The sequence below is a fragment of the Desmodus rotundus genome, chromosome 6, assembly GCF_022682495.2.
Source record: "Desmodus rotundus isolate HL8 chromosome 6, HLdesRot8A.1, whole genome shotgun sequence".
Taxonomy (NCBI): Eukaryota; Metazoa; Chordata; class Mammalia; order Chiroptera; family Phyllostomidae; genus Desmodus; species Desmodus rotundus.
This window is the reverse complement of record NC_071392.1, coordinates 99,692,476-99,714,806: the sequence shown is the minus strand read 5'-3', so window position 1 is coordinate 99,714,806 and position 22,331 is coordinate 99,692,476. Positions and strand designations below refer to the sequence as shown.

At 48.6% G+C, this 22,331-nt stretch overlaps 1 protein-coding gene across 7 annotated transcripts in view; it reads left to right on the top strand.

Moving 5' to 3' along the window:
• Window positions 1-22,331, top strand: part of TSHZ2 (teashirt zinc finger homeobox 2) — a 405,639-nt gene that overhangs the window by 211,871 nt on the left and 171,437 nt on the right. The window contains exon 1 of one of the 7 annotated variants that reach the window (XM_053926473.2): window positions 12,636-12,704. The exons of the other annotated variants lie outside the window; for them this stretch is intronic. The gene's annotated coding sequence lies outside the window, so the exon portion shown is untranslated. Of the gene's footprint in view, window positions 1-12,635; window positions 12,705-22,331 lie in introns of those variants that run through there. 7 annotated transcript variants of the gene reach the window in all.

The following is a 22,331-nucleotide window of genomic DNA, read 5'->3' as shown; positions in this document are numbered from 1 at the left end:
AAGGGGGGACACTGTGCTCAGCGGGACAATGGGCTAGGTGCTAACGACGTTCCACGCACAGGTGAGCCACAGGTCTCGGCCTTACATTGTTTCAAATCTAGCGTGAAGAACCTGAAACTCCCACAGTGAAGTACAGTACGAAGTAGAATGTGGCAAGTAGCCCAAATCAAGTGAAATCATTCAAATTCATGTAACTGAATATGTATTTAAATACACTGCTCCTCCTTATCCGCGGTTTCTCTCTTCATGGTTTCAGGGACCCTAGGTCAACAGAGGTCCAATCATACCAAATGGAAACTTTCAGAATTAAACAATTCATAAGTTTTAAGTTGTGCACCGTTCTGAGTCGTGTGATAAAAATCTCGTGCCTTCCAGCTCCGTCGTGCCCGTGACGTGAACTGTCCCTTTGTCCAGCATGTCCTCACTGTACACACTCCCCCCCCCCCCCCCCCCCGTTGGGTAGGCACGCAGTCGCCCGCTCAGCCAGGAGGTCGACTGATGACTGTCGTGGGGTCGCGCTGCATGTGTTCTCGCCGCCCTGGCTTTACGCACTGGTGGCCCCAGAGCACGGGAGTGGCTAGTGATGCTGGCAATTGGGACGGACCGAGAGGAAGTTGTCACGTGCTTCCTCCACGTGAAAAGGTGAAAGCTTTCGGCTTAATCATTGAGACCACACTCACGTAACTTTTATTACATTGTATTGTTCTATTTCATTGTTGGTTATTGTTGTTAGTCTCTCGGTGTGCTTTATTTATAAGTTAAACTTATCATAGGTATGTACATGTAGGAATAACATAGTATAGATAGGATTCGGCAGTTTCAGGCATCCACCGGGGGGCTCAGAACATGTCCCCTGCAGATAAGGGGGGGGACTATGTCAGTGCTGAGACTACGGAACAGGTATGCTTCAAAGACCGAAGGCAGAAACAATGAGTGAAACTCAGACAGCATCCCTCCTCTCACGAGTTTATATTCGAGGGGGGGGAGCAGAAGAAGGACAATTAAACAAATAAATTATAAACTATGTCCAATTGTTAAATGCTGTTGAGAAAAATAGGCAGAGTCGGGCCGTCGTTGGGGGTGAAGGGGCCGGCACTGTCAGTAAGAATGAATACTTGGGGAGCTTTCTTTACAAGCCAGCGTTGGAGAGAGAGAGAGAGAGAGAGGAAGGAACCCAGGGTGGATTCCTAAAGCGCTCTGCACGCCCCCGGCGCTTAGTAAACACTCGGGAACCCCTATTGCTGTCATCACGGTCGGAGCAATGAGGAGCCCTGGGTGTGAGGGGACGTGGTGATTGCGATGAGCTTGATGAACGGGCTTTGTGGAGGACATCGTATCAAAACCTGAGTTGGGGGCCCGCCCGAACAAAATGATGAAGTCTGACAGCACCGAGCCCGCATTTCCACCTAGCCACCATTGCTCTAGACTGTCCCGCCGCAGCCCACCAGCCCGGAGCTGGGATTGTGACACGGGCTTTGAGCCTTTCAGTGCGTTGTGCTGGCTCACAGACCGAAGTAGCAGCGTTTTTGACGGTTAGATGCCACGTGAAAAGCACTCTCACTTCACCCCTCCACTGGTGAAGCCATTGCAGGGTATCTTGTTGCTGCTTTAGTTCTCATTTCCTGGTGTACAGAGAGGCTGAACAGCTTTTATTAGTCATTTGTCTTTTTTTCCCAGAGCGACTTTGGCTTCAGCCTACAACCAGGTTTCCACAACAAAGCCATTTTCTCTTCAAGAAGGGAGAAGTGGGGAAGAGCATTTATTAAAAATACAGGAAAATTATGTCGTAGGGGTGGGACCCAAGGGGCTACACAGGGTCTAGGCCTAAGGCCTAGGGCAATCCTTCCCCCAGGGCTGAGTCCCTCCTGCCCCTCTGCCTTCCTCCCCAGGACCGGATGCCGGCCCCTGGGGTCTGACCGCTCCTCTCCAGGCCTCTCCAGTCACCTCCCAGGGACTCCAGCCTGAGGGACAGCAGACTGTCAGCTCTGGTCTCTTGGTCTTCTCATTCCTGGAGAAGCGTCTGAGGACAGACTAGGAGACAGTGGGGACCCGGATCACTAGTGTCACAGGTGATGCAAAGTCAGTGTCAAAGTGAGCCACTGTCATTGGTTCTGGTGTGGCAGTCACAGCTCTGTCATCTTCCCCCAGCCCCATTCACTCGCCCTTTTACCAGCCTGGCCATCGCTGGCTCCTGAGCGTTTCCATTCCTGACGGGGGAGCAAGGCGAGGAGTCAGAGGAGGCTACAGCCAGGAGCATAACTGGGGTGGGGGTGGTAGGGGGTCCCTGGCAAGGAGGAGAGGACTCAGAAGGACAGGTAGGCCAGGGCCAGATTACCCAGGGCCCCGCATGCCTAGCTACAAAATGTCATTTGCTGCCTGGCACTATCAGGACAATCAGCGGGTCTCAAGTGTACGTGGGACCCAACCAGCTCTGCCTGGCCACCAACATTTCTCTGGTGTCGAGATCAGCCCAGAAGAGGCCTTCAAGAGGCTCACCTGTGCTAATTCCGCCTCCCTGGGGCTCGCACCTCTGGAAGGTGCGTGGCGCTCCAGCGTGTGACTCCCAGATCCATCACCCGCGGAAGACAGCTCCGACGTGTGGGGCTGCTTTAATCTTTCCCTATAAATCAGTCCTCTCTCCCCTTAATCATTTGGCTTGCTCCTCTCTGAACTCGCTCCAATTTGTCTACATCTTGCCGGGACCAAGTTGTCTAAAAGAGAACACACTGTTCAAATGCAGGGAGCCGGCCCCACGGGCCCTGTCCGCCGCCCAGAGACTTCGCGCAGGGCGCCGGGGGTGAGCCGAGCTGAAAGTGGCCCATCTCCCCTTTCCAAAGGAGGGGGGGCGCGTGTCTTTCTGTTCCACAGCAGACCGGTTATTTTTAGTGTCTGATTGTCAGGCCCTGCATTAGAAAGTTTGTGGTCACATTACATATTCCAGAAAGTCACATTGCTGGTGACATGCAGCCATATTGATAGATGAGTAATTGCTCACTGTCATGTCCACTCTCTGAAGCTGTGTCCTCCCCAGCTGTGAAAGGCAGGATGCAAGAGCTCCTACCTGTGTGGCTGCCTTACCTGTCTGCTCCCTACGGGCTCCGTTCACCTGCAGCCTTTTGTACCAGCGCCCTCTGCTGGCCAGATGCCCACAGACCGGGAGCTTGGGGAGTAAAAGGGGCCTCACCTCACCTGGCAGCATTCTCCATCCCATTTTAAAGACCAGATAACCGAGGCCCAGAGAAGTGAGCATGTGACTCCGTCAGTAAGAGATCGTGGATGGAAAAGAATACCAGTGGTCAGAATGCCAACCCAAATGGATATTGGCTAGCACTTTAGATTTCCCAAAGCCAGGGCCTGAAAATTGGACTGGCAGGCAGGTGACAGCAGGGGGTATGTGGGGACCACAGCTGACCCCTCCAGGGACCACAGTCTAAAGGGGTCAGCAGTGGAACAGCTGTGCTGGGCAGCCATATGAGGACAGTAGTGTCAGAACCTCTCCATCTTCAGGAGACACACCACATCTACACTTTAGTGTGAAATTGTTCTAACTTTGGAACAATGTGTGGGCCAAACCAACATGTGGGAGGGCTGTCTCTATGGGCCCCCCACCGCCAGCTGGTAACCCCATGTCTAGGAGCTGTCCTGCGTGTTACCTCACTAAAGGGTCCCAGGCTCCTGAGATGTCGCTGCTAGTAGCTATACCTTGTTTTTGCAGACCAAACAAACAAACAGAAAACAAAACGGAGGTTGAGAGGCGTTACGCAAATCTAATTAATGTTGGACAGAAACCCAGAGTCATGCCCCAGATCTGGGTTCTCTCCACTGAACGGCACGGCCCTGACTTGTTCTTCAGGGAAACCTCCCATTTTAAGGAGAAGGAGGCGGAGGCTCAGACCAGGGGCATGCTCAGGGCAGACACATTAGGTCAGGGGTCTCAGGTCTGGGTCTTTCAAGGCACGGTGTTGTCTTTTATTGGGCACTAAGTTTGTTTTTCAAAGACTATGTCATTAGGCCCAGGGCCTCTGACCTGTGTTTAGAATATTTGCTTTGAGTAGCTTTCAAGTAACAGCCTTGTGTGTGCCCAGCCACCCACGTGGTCTCAGCTGGCACCTGTTGTGATTCAAATCGAGAGGTGGGAAACATTAAGAGGCATGAAGCAAGATCAGATTTTGGAACCATCAGCCAAGGGGCGACTGAATTTGATCTGCAGACTCATTTTGTTTGGGCTACACAAAACACTGAACACTAATAATGGCAGTAGTAGTAGTAATAATAATAAAGCAAACATTATTGCTAATATTTAACAATTTGGAGACTTACCCTAAAAATCCAAATTCCTGAGTTCTTTTGCCAAAAACAAGACCCTGTCACTTTGGCTGTTTATTTGTGCTTGGCGAGATGAGCTGGGGCTGGGTGGGCCATGGGGTGGGGATCCCATTTCCCCTGGGCAGGCACTCTGCAATTCTCCCCAGTCCCCACCTATTTCTGTGGTCCCCCAGGGGCCAAATATCAGTAGCTATTTATCATTGTGTTGGTGTCATTCTTTTCATAAAGAAAATGAGGTGTCTTCTGTAACAGTATGTCTTAAACGTGAGAAAAGAGACTGAGAGCGTTTGCAAGAAAAACGAGAGAGCATCTTCCCTTGTGGAGGTGAAGAGTATTCTGTGAAGTGAGGTAGCGTTACTTTCCTGGTCCCTGTGTGGCATGTGAGTGTGCCACCGCGTGTCAGCGGCCAGCTGCTAGAGCCTGATGTAGGTGAGCCTAGCAAAGTGGACTAGCTAACACAGACTTCAGCAGCCTGGTACAGCGGCGCATCAGCTGACTGCAAACAGGACTGGCCACAGGGAGAGCTGGAGCCTGCTGAGCCTCCAGCTCCGTGGCAGGTGGTGTGTTCATCAGGAAGCAGCTCTGTGTCCCTCCCTCTGAGTATTTCCACAGAGCACCAATGGCTCATTTCTCCACTGGCCCAAGTCGTGCAGGTGAACAAAAAGTCTATTTGAAATGCTGTGACCGCCCCCCCTAAAAGCCGGTGTGCCATCCATCCGTTTCTCTATCCCTCCCTCTGGCTTTTAAACATGAGAACAATCTCGGGCAGGTTATCCAGCAACAAGAAATAAAACCTGTGAAGCTTCACATCCCCAAACAGAAAGCAAGTGTTGCTGATGCTTTTTTCTCTCCCATGGTTATGAAACGCTGAAAATGGAATGTTCACCCCCATTTCTGCTTCATTCTGTATTAGATTTGTAACTGAACCACAGTCAGCAACACGACACCCCACTGTACTGCCCAGGTCATCGTTAGTCGTCCTGGAACTGACAGAGTTTGGGCGATGTTATGGGTTGGCCAGTTGTGATTGCTGCCTGTACTCGGAGGGACCAGAATCCTGTAGGCTGAATTCTAAAGGAGACCTTATAAATTATCTGGTCTTTGGGTTACAGACTCAAAGGCTTATCAGGACAGGTAACCAATGTGGGTGAAGCAAGCCTAGCGAAGAACTCGTAACGATCGAAGAAAGTCCCTACACTCAGCCCCAGCCAATTATATACACGGAGGAATATATGTCCAGTAACACTAGATCTTCAAATTGTTCCCCCGGAGGAGCCAAAACCGGGCTTTTTGTGGGAAATCTTTTGATTTCCCTAGGTCAAAACTAAGTCATAATTTGTTTTTAAATACTCTGGACCAATTAAATATGTGTGCAGACCACACGTGGCCAAAAATTACCAGGTAGACACCTCTGATCTGATTTTAACTCCTTCATTTTGGGGGGAAAAAGAAATGGAGGATCTGCTAGGTGGGGCTCAGGAGACAGTTCAGGAAAGGGCGCTTCCTTCGTGCCCACGGCTGTCAGCAGGCTAAGCTGCAGCCTGCCCGTGGGATGCGACAGGAAAACTGTTGCCCTCCAGTGAAGAACGCTGAGCTCTCTCGGCTTCTGTCTCTTCGTGACAATTTGTTCTCGGTGGAAGCCTTCCTTATTCTCACAGTCAGAATAACCCGTCTTAGCTAGTTTTCTAGGAAGGAACAGACTCTGAACTCTTGCCATTTTCCTGGAGGAAAGTCTTTTGCAATAATGACACCAAGAGCAAATAACTCCTAGGGGTCCGTAAATATTCTTCGAATGAAGAAAGCAGGGAATGAGTTACGTACGTGCCGTCCACACTTGTATACATATACCACACATGCTCGAAGACGTTGGTTTCAGCGTTTGAATCCTGCCGTGGGAGGAATTAGTTCCACAAGTGTTCAAAAGTTCTCTGTTGACAAAACAAACAAACAAAAAAACCCTTCTCTATAGAGTTACTGTTTAAGGGATTGGCATACTGTAGCTCATGACCCAGCCTGTTTTCATAAATAAAATTTTATTGGAACACAGACATGCCCATTCAGTAATGTCTCATCGATAGCCAAGCAGTTGCAATGAGAACGGTATGGCCCACAAAGTCTACAATGTGTACTCACTGGCCCTTTACAGAAGAACTTTGCTGAGCGCTGCCAGACATCATGGATCAGTTAACGCACCCCTGCCACGCTGTGGGGCATGACTAATGTTTGTGTATGAGGGACTAGGGAGATGCTGTTGGGTACCAGGAATCAAACATGCAAATGGAGGAAAAAACCAATACGGGCCAGGAGAAAACTATCGTGAACTGGAATGCTTCTACTGCATCTCATGGCGACGGCGTGTGCCCAGGCCCAGGGACCATCAGCCAGTGGGAAGGGAGGTCCAGTACTGGCCAATCTTCGGACTTCTTAGGAACATCCATAAATCTGGGTTTTCATGTGAAATCTCCATTGTTTAAACGTTGGCAACTCCATTGAAAAGTAAATAAATACTCTGAGGTACGTAGAGGGGGCCTCCTACTAGTGCCATCTATTGTGGTCAGCAGGAAAGATGACGTGGTCGTTCTCGTCTCTAACAGCGCTGCAGAAAAATGGACTGACGGGGAGCTGAGATTCTGTGACTGAATAGTAATAGGAGGGACTCTGACGGCCGAGGGCTCATTACCAGGTCTGTTTTAAATGCCAGCACCTTCTGTGTTTGCCTGCAAACAACACCCAACACCTAAATCACCGCAGTAAACACAGATAGAAAGAGACAGGAAGGTTAAAAGTATACTCATAATCCCCTGCTTTTTCTCCCCTCCTAACCGTGTTTGAGAGCAATATTGTTTCGTAAAAACAATATGACCCCATTTCTAAAGCAATATTCATGCTAAGCTAGTCAGCTGTTAAATATACCCAGCAGTTTGCATTATGATGAAGCTAAGCCAGAATTTCAATTATTTTCTGGACACATTTAAAATTATAATACTTTACTGGGTTAGTGTTATAGTTCATCCAAATTACTCACAAACTATCATATCAATCTCTTGCAACTGCTAACGCCTTACAGATCTGTGAAGTTAGGCGAAATAAGAGACCGGCCAGGGTAACGACCTTCATGCCAGTGTTGTGTTTTAAGGGGTGCATGTCTTCGAGAGTGTAGTTGGCTAATGGCCAAAAGCTAGCTTGGACCGCCCATGCGTGATATTCAGGCTCAAAAAAATAAAAAGGTGATGCGGACCACTCTTTTTCCTGTTTCTAGAAATATACCTGACTCTGCAAAAATGCCCAGCAGTCCACCCTACCCCCCCCCTCCCCACGGTGCTACCTCTTCTGCCAAATGACTTTTTTGTAAGTCAGTCCCCAAGTACCCAAAGTTGCCATTGCTATTTTTTCCCTTCTCTGTGACCTGATGCCAGCAAACTCTGAAAACTCAACATTCTTGCCTCTGTCCGGACACTCAGCTTTCAGGGATGCGCCTTGTTCCAAACCAGTGGTGCAAGCTAAATTCGTCAAGAGCAGGTCCTGTTAATCAGCAAGAATCTGTGAACATCACCTCCAGCAGTTGCTAGAAATGTGGACCGTCCCGCAGAAGACACGCCACACTGAGTCCCCCGTAATCAGCAGGACCTTCTCATGCCCTTTGCCAAGCCCACGTGCTACACAGGTCTGACTTTATTTAAGACAGCAAGTCCCAAGGCTCTGCCACTTCACCCTGTGTTCTGAGGGACACGGTGTCACTTGAAAGCTATGGGAGCAGTCTCTCCTGGGCTCACTCTGAATGCTCACTGGTATGGAATGAGGGTTGCCAAACGGCCAGGATCAGCAAGGGTGTCTGGAGAGCGACTGGAAGACTTAGCCACATGCAGACTTACCGAACAAGGAGCGAGCCCAATGAGTAAGCCCGTGAGAAGGCTGCTTTAAAAGATTTCCTACTTTTTCAGGTTGTCATTGCATTGACACAGTGAAGTATAGGAAAATGAGAAATGTATCTACTCCTCTTTAATGTTTTCCCCTGACTATAGAAGAGTTGTACTTTCCAACGGTGAAGCCACCAGCCCCCTGTGGCTATGCAAATGTAAATTCGAATCAATTAAAATGAAATAAAATGAAAGTTTTCTTTCCTCGTTGGCACAAGCCACAGTGTAAGAGCTCAGTAGGGACACGAGGCTGGCTATGCGTGGGACAGTTCAGACATGGAACCTGCGTAAATCACCGCAGGGAGCTCTTCTCAGCAGCGCGGACCCCGAGAGTCCCATTCTCCCGGAGCACCTGGGGCTGCGCTATCTATGTCCCTAGCGGTCTGTCAGGTGTCACACGGGTGCTGGCAGGGTTTCCCAAAGTCACTCGGGGTGCTCCTGGCAGCACGCAAGGTAATTTTAACATGTATACGCTTTTTCTTTTAGTTCTAAACATTATAGAGTTAGTTTAGGGTGACTTTCAAAATAGATGACAAAAATTATGCTCAGCAAAAAAAAAGCCTGCCTCCAACGCTTACCTACTCAAAAGCTTACCTGCTCCATTTACGCAGCATTCTTACACTGGCTAAATTACAGAGCGGGGAAGCAGAGTAGCGGTTGCGGGGCGGGGGGAAGCAGAGAGGAAGGTGGCTGTGACTGAAAAGGGTACGCGGGGGTGCTTGGGATGAAACTCTTCCGTATTGCGATTGTTGTGGAGGCCCCTGGAACCTCGTGACATTGCGCGCACACGCACACAGGTGTCGGTACACTGTGGAAATCCGAACAGGTCAGTGGGCTGGGTGGAGGTCAGCTTCCTGGCTGTGGCACTGCCCTCCAGTTCCACATGGGGGTATCGTCACAGACACCGGGTGAGGAGTCCAGAGCTCCCTCTGTATTAGTTCTTACAATTACAATGCGTGCGAATGTACAATTATCTCAGAAGAAAAAGTTTACGGATACATGTGACCATAGTACCTCAAATCCAATTTATTTGAACATAATTTCCAAGAAGCTAAAGGAACAAATGCTGTGGCCAGTCCTTATTTGAGGAGAAGGAAAATAACTAGCGAAGAACAGTAAAGGGACGTGACTGTGAACATCAGTGATGCGGGGGCACAGGAGAGGCTGACGTTGGGAACACTCTGCCCTTGTGATTGAGGAACAGACTCTGGAATGCGAGCAGGCGGGGATCAGGTCACACGGACGAGCTGGGTGGCCCTGGGCAGGTCACCTAGCGTCTCTGCACCTCCGTTTTCTTGTCTACAAAGTGGGGACACGGCAGCCCAGGGCCCGCGACCTTGTTTTTGAAGCAATGGTGGGGGGCTCTTCGTGGAAAACCAGCACCCTCTCCAGATCGCACTGAAGTCTTCCTGCCCGGCCGCCCCTCGTGCCAGAAGACTTGGGGATGATCTGTTAGTCATGGATTGCTTGAGTCAGGGTTGGCGAACTCTCTCTGAAAAGGGCCAGAGGGTAATATTTTTGGCTCTGCAAGCCATGTTTTCTGTCGCAAATACTCAGCTCTGCCATTGTAACACGCAAGCGACGGTAAGTAAATAAATACATGTGGCTGCGTGCCAATGTAATTTTACTTACAAAAACAGGTGGCAGGTCAGGTCTGGCCTTCGGGCCGCAGATTGCCAGTCCCTGGCGAAATCATCTCTATTGAACTTTGAGGGCAGTCCCACTCTTCTCCCCTCCCTTTCTCTTCCCACTCACCTCCCGCCATGCTTAGGGGCCATTCCATTACGAAGCCAACCAGAGGTCAAGTCAAAATATGCCTGCTAATTGCCCTGCCTCATGTACTTCTATTGATGGGAGCCCATCACGGGTCCCCTGGGTCTTGTACATAGTAGGCTCTCAATAAATATTGAGTGATTGATTGATTGACCCATTAACGAAGGGAGCTGAGTCCTGACAAAGGTTAACGGGGATTGGAAGGCCATTGCTCCCCAGGTGACTTGGCCCTAACACAGGGGGACGGACGCTAACAGTCACGCAGCCCACACACCGATTTAACACGATAGAGACATAGGGCATTTTATTAGAGACGATGTCATTTACTCATTCAAATCGTCCCAGCACCACTCTGGCAGGTATCTGCAGCTTTGCGTTATAGCTGAGGAAGCTGAAACTCAGAGAAACCAAGTCTTTTTCCTAAAACTGGATGGTTTACTGGTCTGTAGAGCTGAGACTTTCCCCAGCTGTCCCAGCTCCCGATTGTCAGTCCCTTCCTGTGACGTCTCAATGGCTGCTACAGAAACGTTAGCGATCGGAAGGGGCCTGGTTGCTACTCCAGCGATGCTGCAACGCAGACTCTAAATGGTAAAAAAAGGAGAAGGGAGTAGGTTTAAATACACTGAACTTTAAGCTGTTTGGAACGCAAGTGAAACATTCCATGGCAGCAGTAGTTATGATAGAATCCTGTTTGTATCAAAGCATATGCACGGCCATAAAATTATAACATACAATAAAGGACATGTATGACATAAAGAATAAATGCAGGTGTATGATAAAGTACACATACACACATCAAATCTTGAAAAGGACGCAAACCGGGAGTTTGAAATGGATGGCTCACAGGCTAGATTTAACACCCCGACTTCCTTGGGGTGCCTGCAAAGTAGTAATAAATGTGAATGGGTTGCTTCAGACAAGGCAAGTGCTCCTCGATTTATTTCCGTTCCCGTCACTCCTCAGTGGTTTTCCAGTTCTGCCCGTCTAAGATCTGAACAACCCAGGTGCCTTTCCCTAAACCCAGAATGACTTTCTCCTGGAGGTGCATCAGGGAGGGGGCAGGTGTCACCCCCCTCCTCTCTGTCCCAGACCTGGAGCCTGGCCAGGGAAGGCCCCACCCCCAGGCCATCTCCTCCCTCCCCTCCCACCTCTTCTGTCCGAGGCAGACGACCTGGCTCCCTACTTTACTTGACGCGTCCCAGATTGTCTCTGAGCACCGTCTCTCTGACTCGTCCTCCTAACTTGCTGGCTCAGAAGAAAAAATAAATTTCTTCTAACGAGCTGACACCCCATCTGCTTTGGCAAGCTCACCTCTCAATGTCTCTCTCTGTCTCTCTCTCTGTCTCTCTCTGTCTCGTTCCCACTCTTGCTCTCACTCTCCCCTTCATTTACTTGACCCGCAGTGACTCTCTTTCTCTCTCTGCACACGGGCTTACACATGTCCTCCCTGTGAATGCCAAACAAACTAAACCAACAAACAACTGCCCCCGCCCCCAGCCTTCCCCCGGCCGCTACCTTCCCCAGCTGCCTGGCTGCCTTTCCCTGACCTTTCGTCTCCAAAGGTCCCTAAAGTGAGGTGTGTCCTCCTTTCTGCCTCCCCCCAAGTCATCTTGGACTTCCTTGCAGATGAGAGGCAAGTGGTTTGCGTGCTGGCCTACAGGCAAACGCACTCACACTTCCCGCTTAGCTGCGAAGAAGCCTGGTGGCCCTGGAAGCTTCGAAGACAGGCCCGGGGCTGGGGTCTCAGATTTGCCATAGCCACAGCCTAACAATGACCTTGAGCAATATCCCCTGGTCTGTAAATAAGAGCACACTGAAGTGTTTTCCTGCCACGGCTGTAAAGGTAAACTGAGATACCGTGTGTAAAGCACCTCTCACAGGCTATGGTAACTAGCAGCTGCTGTTACCAAATACATATTATGTAATGTGCAAATATAATGTATATTATACATATAAAATCTCTCCTTTTAATTAGAACAGTCTGTGGTCAGCAGCCATGTCAAATCCTCCCCGCTTTTTGCAAAGGACTTAGTCTTGTGAGCTTCACTTAGAAGCTCTTTAATACATGCGCGTGAGACCAGGGGACGGTTGAGAAGTTAGGACATCATATTAATAAGGCTGCTGTTATTTTAATAAAGCTCAAGTGTTCAGACGGCTTGTTTAGAGCAAGGTCTCGTCCTCAGCAGTACTGCCAGTTGGGGGTAGGTGATTCTTTAGTGGGGGCCGTCCTGTGCATTGTAGGGTGTTTAGCAGCATCCCTGGCCTCTACCCACCAGATGCCAGTAGCCCCCCACAACATTCCCACCCCACCCAGGGGGACAAAAGGCCTCCAGATATCATTGAGAAATGTCCCCAAGGAGGCAAATTGCCGGTTAAACCCTACACCCTGAGGGAACTGAAAACCCCTCCTCTTCCTCTGACATGTAAATAAGCAGCAAGGTCCTCGTTTAGGGGGTTGAAGCTCCAAGGGCCAGAAAAACCAGGTGAGGTTTTGTAGTCACAGAAATGTCAGTTTCCAAAATGCAATTTGCTCTCATATGCAGAATTTTTTCCTCCAACAAAGGACTTTCAGGGAGAAAATGCTGATCTCACACTGGCTTACTGAGTAGAATTTTGCAAGCTCCAGGTCTACCTCTGTAAATCTTCCACAAGAGAAGGCCAGTCACTCAGCGCTCTGAGTCTCACCAGGTAATAATATATGTATGAGGTCCGGGCTAACCCACGCATTCCTAGGAAATACTTCAAAGTTGTTTTTTAACATCAAAACAAACAGGGGTCAGTGGGTCTCCCCGGCGGCCTCTGTCTGTTGGTAATTATATTTGGTGCGAACATATTTTGTGACCGTGGAAGAGACTTCATGGGCACACAATGGCAACCGTTCTTCAAAACTGTCTTTAATTATTCATTTGGCTGTGCGATATTTTATGTGTCTTTTCATAAATGTTAATCTTTATTATTGCCCGACGAAGGGGAGGAGGAGAACACACACTCCCTGTAATACCTGTTATTAAATGACCTATCAGAGTGACATGGATAAATATTGGGAGCACTTTAATTGTTTTCTATTTGCAGTTTTCATACAGTTTCTATCAAACTGAAGGGTAATTTTTTTTCGTAGCTGCTTATTTTAAATGTACAAAACCCTTGTGTGTAATTCCATTAGCTGCCCTACAGCGTTGCAATCTACAGTTTCCCCGAGGCTGTTGTGAAATATTGATGAAATCCTTGCTTTTGTGGCTTCCTCTGATACACTAAACATTTGTCTGATGTTAGTTGAACTTGAATGGATCTGTTCAGAGCTATATCAGTAGTGACTTCAAAGGGAGTAAGGCTGTTACAGTATTTTTCCCTCATTTTTCCTTCTTTCCTTCTTCCATTTTTTTTCCTCTTTTTTTTTTTTCTTTTAACAAACTGAAGTTTCAAAGCTTTACCCTGGTATATTTTATAAAAACAAAGTTTACATCAAATGGTTCCAAGGACCTGGCAGATTGCTGATCTTTATAGTTCTAAATGGTTGTGTGTTTTTATTTCTGCGTCTAATCAGTCGCTTGAGTCACTTTAGATATTTTGATATAGAGGTGACACCCCCCAACAGTGCACACATGCGCACTCACACACTCAGACCCACTCACACTCACACACACACACAGAAGAGAAGGAGGATGCAAAACAATGAACCTGGTCTTGTAAAGTCTAACACGGAATTCTGTGCCTCTGGACGCCTGCCTCGCAGGAACTCCCTCCCCACCTCCGTGAAGGAGCACCGTGTGAGAGAAGAGAGATCATCTGTAATTGACTTTTTCCAGCTGAAGCTGTTTGCATTGAACTTCACAAAATTCAGGACTAGAGCTCATCTTTATCCCCATGTTTTCCGGTCAGGTTGTGAGTTACACCTGCCGAGGTTTATTATTTTCTGAAATGATATAATAATCTTTTAGGGTCTCTGAGCGGTAAAATGGTCTCTCAGCAGGATTCTCTCAACCGAGGACATCGGAAGCCTGGGATTTCTTTGTCGGGGGGCCATCCGGTGCATTGTAGGATGTTTTGCAACATCTCAGGCCTCTACCAGGTGCCAGTAGCCACCCCTCCCCAGTTGTGACAACTCAAATGTCTCCAGGTATTGTCCCATGCCCCATGGGAGGACAAAACCGCCCCCCGTTCTGGTTCAACAGACAGTATAACAGTGGATCATTCTTCAGATTGATTTTCTAGAACAGTTTGGACCCGTGCTCAGGGGCCCAGGAAGAATTCGGACCTTTGCTTTTTGAGTTCTCGCTGGAAACAGGAAGCAGAGCATCAGCTTACTGTCCTGAAAACGGAAACCTTCAGAAACCAACTGGCAGGCTAGACCTTGGGCTGGGCGGCACGGGTGTGAGAAGCATCCTTTATCTGTGAAAGCTCAGAAAATCATAAGAGTGATCCCCAAAGTGACTTCAGTCAGCGTTTCCCCCTTGGGCCACACTCCACAGAGGCACAGCTGACCTGGGAAGTCAGCGTTGCCCTACGCCACTCGGCACAACTTCGCAAACAGAAACTGCAGGGGCACCGCCTCGCCGGTGGCCTCCGGCTTAAACTGAGCAGAAACAGCAATAGGCTTCCATGTCCACAGCTGACCCTTGGTGATAACCCATTCAAAACCGACGATACATCCTACCCCCAACTAATCAATTGAGAGATAATATTTAATTCATGTCATCTCTCCTGAATAATCTCCACGCGGTTAGAACCCGTAGATCGCCTCCACTGCCCGGTGCACACAGTAGGGGCCCAGCTTTTCCCGTGAAATAATTGCTCAATGACGGGGCTAGCAGCACCGTCCCCCCATCCCTCATCACCCCTCTGTGGGAGCAGCGCTCTCTCCCCCACCTTTGAACCTAGCAGTCTGGGGAAAGGGGAGGAAGTGAGAGTGACAACATAGAAGTGGAAAAAAAGCCTCAGTCTCTCGTTTGGTCCCTGCACCTGTCCCATAGTCAACCCGCCAAGAATTGACGTTGTTCGCTCATTTGCTTTTTTTATTTGGCAATTACAGTTGACATTCACTAGTATTTTATATTCGGTTCAGAGGTTCAGCACAGTGGTCAGACATTTATATACTTTACAAAGCGATCTTCCCAGTAAGTCTAGACCCACCTGGCGCCACCCAAAGTTACTGCAGTATTACCGACTGTATCCCCTGTGCTGTACTTGACCTCCTTGTGCAGGGTCTGTAACTGCCAGCTTGTGCTTCTTAATCCTGTCCCCTCTCTCCCCCAGCCCTCCTGCCCCGCTCATTCACTTTTCACCCAGCATGTCATCCTCGCCCACGTTTTTCATATATCTGTTTCTTGATCTTTCTTCCCGTACTATGCTAGAAGTGGGCCAAAGCAAACCCCATATTTAATATCACCACTATAGCAGAAGGAAATTAATACTATATGAAATTCAGAATCATGATTGGGTCACTTCCCCTGAAGGAGGTTACTTAACCTATTATTTGAAGAATATCAGCTTTATTTTTCCTTTTCCCTCTCCTTGTCACTCCGTGGCGCCCCCCGCCCCACCATGGGCATCCACAATGTAGCCGCCGAGTGGTGGCTGCATCTGTGCGAAGCACAGACCGAGAGGGTCCGATGTCACAGCTGGAAGCGAACACCTGCTCCCTCTGTGGGTGACACAGAGGGCACGAGTGTGTGCCCACCTGCACGGGGCCTCCAGCAAGACAGGGACTCAGTGCCCTGTCTCCTGTAAACAGGCCGAAGGAGAGGAAAATCGATGTTGGCTAAATGAAAAAGAACAAAATCAATAAAAGAAAAGAACAAATATTTTCAAGCTCCTACAAAGAGTTGTAGAGATTAAAATTGAATTAACCATAGAGACTCAAGGTAAAAAGCGGTTGTACAAGTCCTTAACCACACGTCTCCTCCAAGCGTGGGGAAGCTGGCCGGTCTGTCTGCCTTCCTTCTGGAGAGAAGGAGGGCATTTGTCCAAGCAGCGGCACCGTCACTGTCTCCATTGTCAGTGTATCTGGAGTGGAAGAAGCTTATTTTCTGCAAGTGCCTCCAGCCCCAGACGTGTCGGCAGTCTATTTATGTTTGGCTAAAACAAACGGGATGAACAGTGGAGAGGGCATCGTTCGTAGGGTGACGGGAGGGAGAATATAGGCCGTTCCTGACATCCTGCACATACAAATCATTGCATGTCTTCCCAACTAGCTGCACCTGTAAATCAGTCCACGCACCTCTTCACAAAGAATCTGCAGCGAAGTGATTTGACTCCAGCTGGCAATAGATGAATTGGATTACTGAAGAGCTCTTCTTCTTGGGTTGTATACGAAGTCAACGTTAGTATGTTGAGTTGGACACACCGAGAGATCGCCTGGAAGCCACTGAACCCAGGCCTTGCAGAGTTTTTAACCTCTGGGGGCTGGGGGGTGGGGCAGGGTGGATGCTCAGTGGAGTCTGTGCAGGAACAAGAAGCAAAGCAGAGGCAGAACACCTGGCAGAAGCGGTCATCGATGGGGGGGGGGGTCAGGATCTTGACAATGATCTTGACCCTTATGCTTAGTCATTCAACACGTTTATTGAGCGCTTAACCTGGCATAAGCCCCTTTTCCTGGTCTTTAAGAAACTCCCTAACCTGCGAGGGAAAGACTCCTCAGCAGATATTTCCTCTCTGCTGGATCATCAGTCTGGACAAGAAAGTGTAGGAAAACACACTCACTCACTGTTCGTTGCTCACTTCTCAGCTAAGGCAGGGAAAGCCTTGCAATCTGGAAGTTCTACGGATGCTTCTGAGATGTTTAATCATGGGTGGTAAATGCCTGAGAGGCCACGCTGATGCTGCTCAGTGACTTTGCCTTTCTTCCCGGAAAGCGAAGACAGCCCTGGGACTCTCACTCTGTGGGCTTCCTCGGGACCCTCACCTCCGGTCATTCATACATTCTATGGAGTCGTCTAGCCTTCCTTGAGCCTACCGTCTTCCGGGTGCCAGGGAAACCGGGGTACCCCAACTGCTAGGACCGTGTTCCAAGCAGCTTACAATCAGGGGGGAAAAACAAACAATGATGGCCACAGGGCTCCCGGTTCCAGCTGCGGGTGATGGCACCTGACCAGAAGACGCCACTACTGAACGTTTCTACAAGCAGTTAGGTATGTAGCAGGGAATTCCAAACTAGTAACTGAGAATATTAGTGTTGTTTTAAATCCTGAGCCAGCCAGATACTCTGCGTAATCACAGCGAAAATAATAGCACAGTTTTGTATTGAGCGACTTTCCATGTGCTGGGCGCTGTGCAAAAGCACTTTTACCTTTTGTAGCCGTTCAGCAATCACTGTATTTAATCTAAGAGGCCATTCAGTACACGAAACTACTTATACTTTGTACCAAGAAAGAAAAGGAAAAAAAAATGCTTATAATTAAGCCATGACCCATTGCTCTCTTCTTATCACAGAATTTCTAGTTAATACTTACTCTTTTAGACTTGTTTTTAAAAAGACCTTTATACTATGTAACACCCTTGTGTTTGCATAAAAAGGCAAAGATGAGCAAACCAAATTGGCTAAGCAAAGCGTCCCTGAAATGGCTTCCATCCGCCCCCTGGCAGCCATTCTAAGACGCTTGTTGGTTATGAGAAGAACCCTAATTTTCTCAAATGTAAAAGGAAGGCCTCGGAATCAATGAAATGCTCTTTGCGAAGTGTCTGTGTTGGGCCCCAGGCTCCCTGAAAATGCGCGGAAGATGCAGCGATGCACAAGACTCCGAGTCCCCGACCACGTGGAGCCGCAGGGGCGGGTGCAGAATTCAGCGAATATGCTCACTTGCGCCTGTTTGAGTGCGGTTTTGATGGAAAGCACGAGAGAAAAATCTCAAGAGAGGGGATAAGAGGGGAGGGAAGCCTTACCTCTTCAGGGGGCCAGAAAAGATCCTCTGAGGATCTTTATGCTAAAACTGAAAAATCAAGGAGGAAGCAGGAAACAAATTCCAGAAAGAGAACTAGCGTTTTCTCGTTAAATCCTCTCGGCTGCCATATGGAGTCGCTGCTATGGTCGCCCCCGTTTCACAGATGAGGAAACTGAGACTTGGAACGCTAAGTCACGTCCCCAAGAACACACGGCTAGCAGGTGTTAGAGCCGCAGCCTCGCTCATCTCGGACAACAGCTGATCCACTCACTCCAAGGGGGCAGAGCCGGTTCTTGCTGCACTGTGGGGGGAGAGTGCGGGGGGCCTCCAGTCGGAGAGATTTCAGTGTGAATCCAGATGTTATCCAAACTCCTCAAAGCTGACAAAGAAGAGTTTACGTCACAGAACCCCCGTGTCCCAGAGCCAGGAGTCGCAGTTTCTTGGACCAGAGACACGGGAGGGGTCAGGGAAGAGGATGCTCTGGAATTTGCTTCCCAGCAGTTCAGCAGTTTTTCAGGGCCTGGCTCACATAACTGTAGGAAGCGTTTTCATCACCCTAACTGTGTATGGTTCCTAGCCCAGGGCCTGGGTGGTTCTGGGCCCAACCCAGCTGAAGGCAGGGGCCCAGTAAGTATTTGTTTTTTGATTAAGAGGCATCTCTCACCTTACAGTAGTTATTTCTGTATTTCTGCTCATGAATTTACTCCTAGATGTAGGGCCAAACTGGATTTTCAAAAGGCCAGCGTACTCAGCAGATGTCGGCAGCCTGAGAAGTAGGGCTAGTTTCTGTGAACTACGGTTTACCTGTCCTATGTAGGTGGTGCAAACCCACAGCAACCCCAGAAAGGTTCCGGGGAGCGGATGAGTTTTGCCCATGTTACACAGTTACACATCTGCAAGGCTGTTTAAATACCCACTGATGCGTGCAGTGAATATTGACTGAATAGCTACTGTGTGCCACGCTCTGCCCTCGGGGCTTGTACAACAGCACTGAGCCACCCAAAGAGCCCTCCTCTTGTGGAGCTGACAGACTCACAGAGAAAGTCACTATAACCAGTGGGCACAATAAAGAGGTCCATTCTGTCCTAAGTGAGGAGGTAAGAAAAGGGAAAGGGGAGCTGGGTAGGAGAACTGGGAGTCCCACGAGAGAGGGGAGGGAGGCCAGCTGCAATGCCAAATGGGGTGAGTAGAGCAAGCCTCATCAGGACAGGATATTTCAGAAAAGACTCGGCGCAGGCTGAGGGAAGATAGAGAAGGAGTAGCCAGTGCAAAGACTCACAATGGCGCCGCCGCTGGTGTGTGTGGGAAACAGACACGGCTGGAGCCGAAAACCTAGGAAGAGGGGATTGTAACAGGGGTTTAGAGCTATTGGGCCTAGAAACGTCTTAAGGCCACGGGGAACATGTTGGCTGCTTCTGTCGAGTGTTCCGAATTTCCCTTGCTGGGGTTCGAGCATGGAGGTGACATCTCTGACCCGTCTCTCATTCTGACTGCTTAGAATGTCGAGAACTGACTGCAAGTGGGAACGATGGGATCAATTTCTGGAGGAATCAAGGTGGCACGAGAGGGGAGGAGACTGACACTCCTTGTCACTTTCAGGGCCCCAGGATTGCTCTTCATCACTTACTGTCCCACTGCAGAAGGCAGAAGTGGGAGGGGCCTGGGGCCTGTAGGCGGGGTTTCAGACGCTGCCCCTGCCAGTTTCCACCAGAGAATCCCTAACATTTCTTCTGTTAACCTCACATTCCTCACCTCTAAGATGGAGGTTAGCATGCCTAGCTCGTGGAATTATTTCCAAAGTAAATGCATGCCAAATATTTTGCACTCTATCAGGCACACAGTAGGTGCTTGGAGAAGTTAAAGGGAGCCTCTTCCTTCCCATCTTCTTCAAGAACAAGAGATTTCATAATAGGCAACTCCATAGCCTGGAAGATGTGTGGATTTGCCATCTTTACTTTAAATTGGTTTGCTTGAGTAATGAATTCAGCGTGAGGAGTTTGTTGGTGAGGCGTCCAAGATTTTAGTAACTGCGTTAGCTGAACATGAAAGGTCTTCCAAGATGAAAGATAAAGTCTGCTCTGTTACAACTCATACTTCTGTAGAGCAGACTAGCTCGCTCCTGATTGGTACATCGGTCAGCGATGTGCGTGTAATGAGGACATCACATCGATTCACATGTGGTTTTTTCCCAACACGGTGCAGTTTAGCATCACTAAGTAACAGCAGCCTAAGTATGAAGTTCACCAACACAGGTGAATGCCCAAAGCCACAGAGAATGCAGTCAGTTCATAGAAGGCCCCTCAACTTCTTACCTTCCTCTCAGCTCAGGTGGCTGGCCTGGCAGTCCCTTGTCACTTCTCCCTGATCTCTTTAAATTTTGACCTGTCTATAACCCCACAGTTTCACCACACCCTTGAACTCCTTTCTACCCAACTACCATCTCTTCTTTATCTATAAGGCAAAGTCCTTTATCTGCTGTAGCACCCCCTTATTAACTATGAATTTAACAAGCAGTTTTAATGGGACCAGTATTTGTATTACATTTGTTCTTTCATTATATTTGTTATGCTCTGGGTACCTAGTTGCTTAGTTTTGAAGTGGTCTCCCCTAACCTAATTTTTCCTAGAAGCACCATAATTTAAATGCAAGCTTTTGCAAAATGCAAGATTGGTCTAGGAACATAAATTGCATTGTAGCAGAAACACGCCCACATCACACACACCAGAGCGAAGCACAGTTGAAAGTGAACGTGGCCGTGAGTGTGGATGAGAATATGCAGCCATGAGAGGACACTCTGGCTCCGGAGCCTCACGAGCTCACTTCGAAGCCAGACACTACCGATACCTGAGTAGGCGACCTTAGGAAAGTTGTTTAACCTCTTGAAGCCTAAGATTCCCCCGTCTCTAATAATGGAACTAACAATACCACCCCCCACTAGTGGAGTGTGGCGAGGCTAAAATAAAAGAACACATGGAAATCACTTACAAGGTGGTAGCTGTTAGAATGTTGCACGCATAGGAGCTGCTTATACACAACCAGGGTTCTGATGAAGTGGTTTAGAATAAGTCACCCTTACAGCAAGAGGAGGGTGGACAAAGGTCTCCATATCAATGCCTTGAACTGATTTCAGCAGAACTGTTTTTGGGCTTTTGGAGCCCAGCTTACCTCTGAGTCATGCACAGCCGAGTGCTGGGAGAACCCTCTGCACCCAAGTGAGAAGAACCTGCCCCCCGGGTTTGACTCCCTACCGCTGGACAGCTGGCCCAAGCCCACCTTGTGTGTTCAGGATGATCCTGAGCGCATGTGTGTGTTTGGGCCCCTGTTCTCTGCACATGAAAACCACAGCCGAGGAAAAGATAATGCTCCCACAGCTGGGGAGGATGAGATCATTTGTAAGTGGCTTGTTAAGGCACACACATCATTTTCCTGATCAGCGGTAGCGAGGCTGCATCCAGGGGCTGATGCGATTCATCATGTTATTATATATTTAGGGGCTTTTTGAAAATGCTGTTATTTACTCAACCGACTGTATATCGACTATTTAAAGCAGATTTTTGACCCAGTAGACTGTACCAGCCCCATCTATTGTCTCAATGAGCATGTGGGGACTCTTAAATATGCAGATCAGTGACACAATAGACGATGAGCGCTGGAAACAGGCTCTAGTCGGGCACATCCAAGTCATTGGGGGATGATCCATTCCTGAGAAGCGATTTTAAGGCAGACCCATACGCATAGCCGGCTCTCCGGGAAAAACATCCATCTGGCCAGGTGCACTCTGGCTTTGGAGGGAAATGTTTGGTCTCTAGAAATAGGATGCTCTTATTAGCCGTGCTTTATGGTCTCTCTATTTATCTCTGAAATTATTAACTGCCCTCTCCTGGATGCCAAGCAACGCCACCAAGAGCTTAGGCTTGTCCTGTTCTGACACGCAAAGGAACCATTCTGTCAGAGTTAGTACAATTGCATTCTTTGATTTAAAGGATGGATAGAGCATCATCTGTGGGACAATGAGGTCTTTGTTTGCAAGCAACAAATTTTATCTCTGGCTAACCTGAGTCAGAACAAGGAATTTGCTGGAGGGAGTATGGAGTAGCTTACAAAAAGAGAAGGAGCCCATAAGCCCCTGAGGGGCCAGGGGCAGAAGCAAAGACGATCGCCTTATGACCTGTTGTCAGGAGGGGTCCACCCCAGCCATATTCCGTCCTTGGGTCATGGGGTCAGAATTCAAATTCCGTAAAGCAAGAGTCTGACTGGGCAAGATGAGTTCATGTGTCCATATGCAAAACAAACAAAAACACCAAAAATGGAAAGGAACAAGAAAGTTCTCCTGTTTTTGTTTTACCTCTTTGCTCTTTAAACAGAATATTAGATATTTAAACACACACGTTGTCTGAATTGTTCTCGTTAGAAGACAGTCCAGATGCTCTGGGGCCTC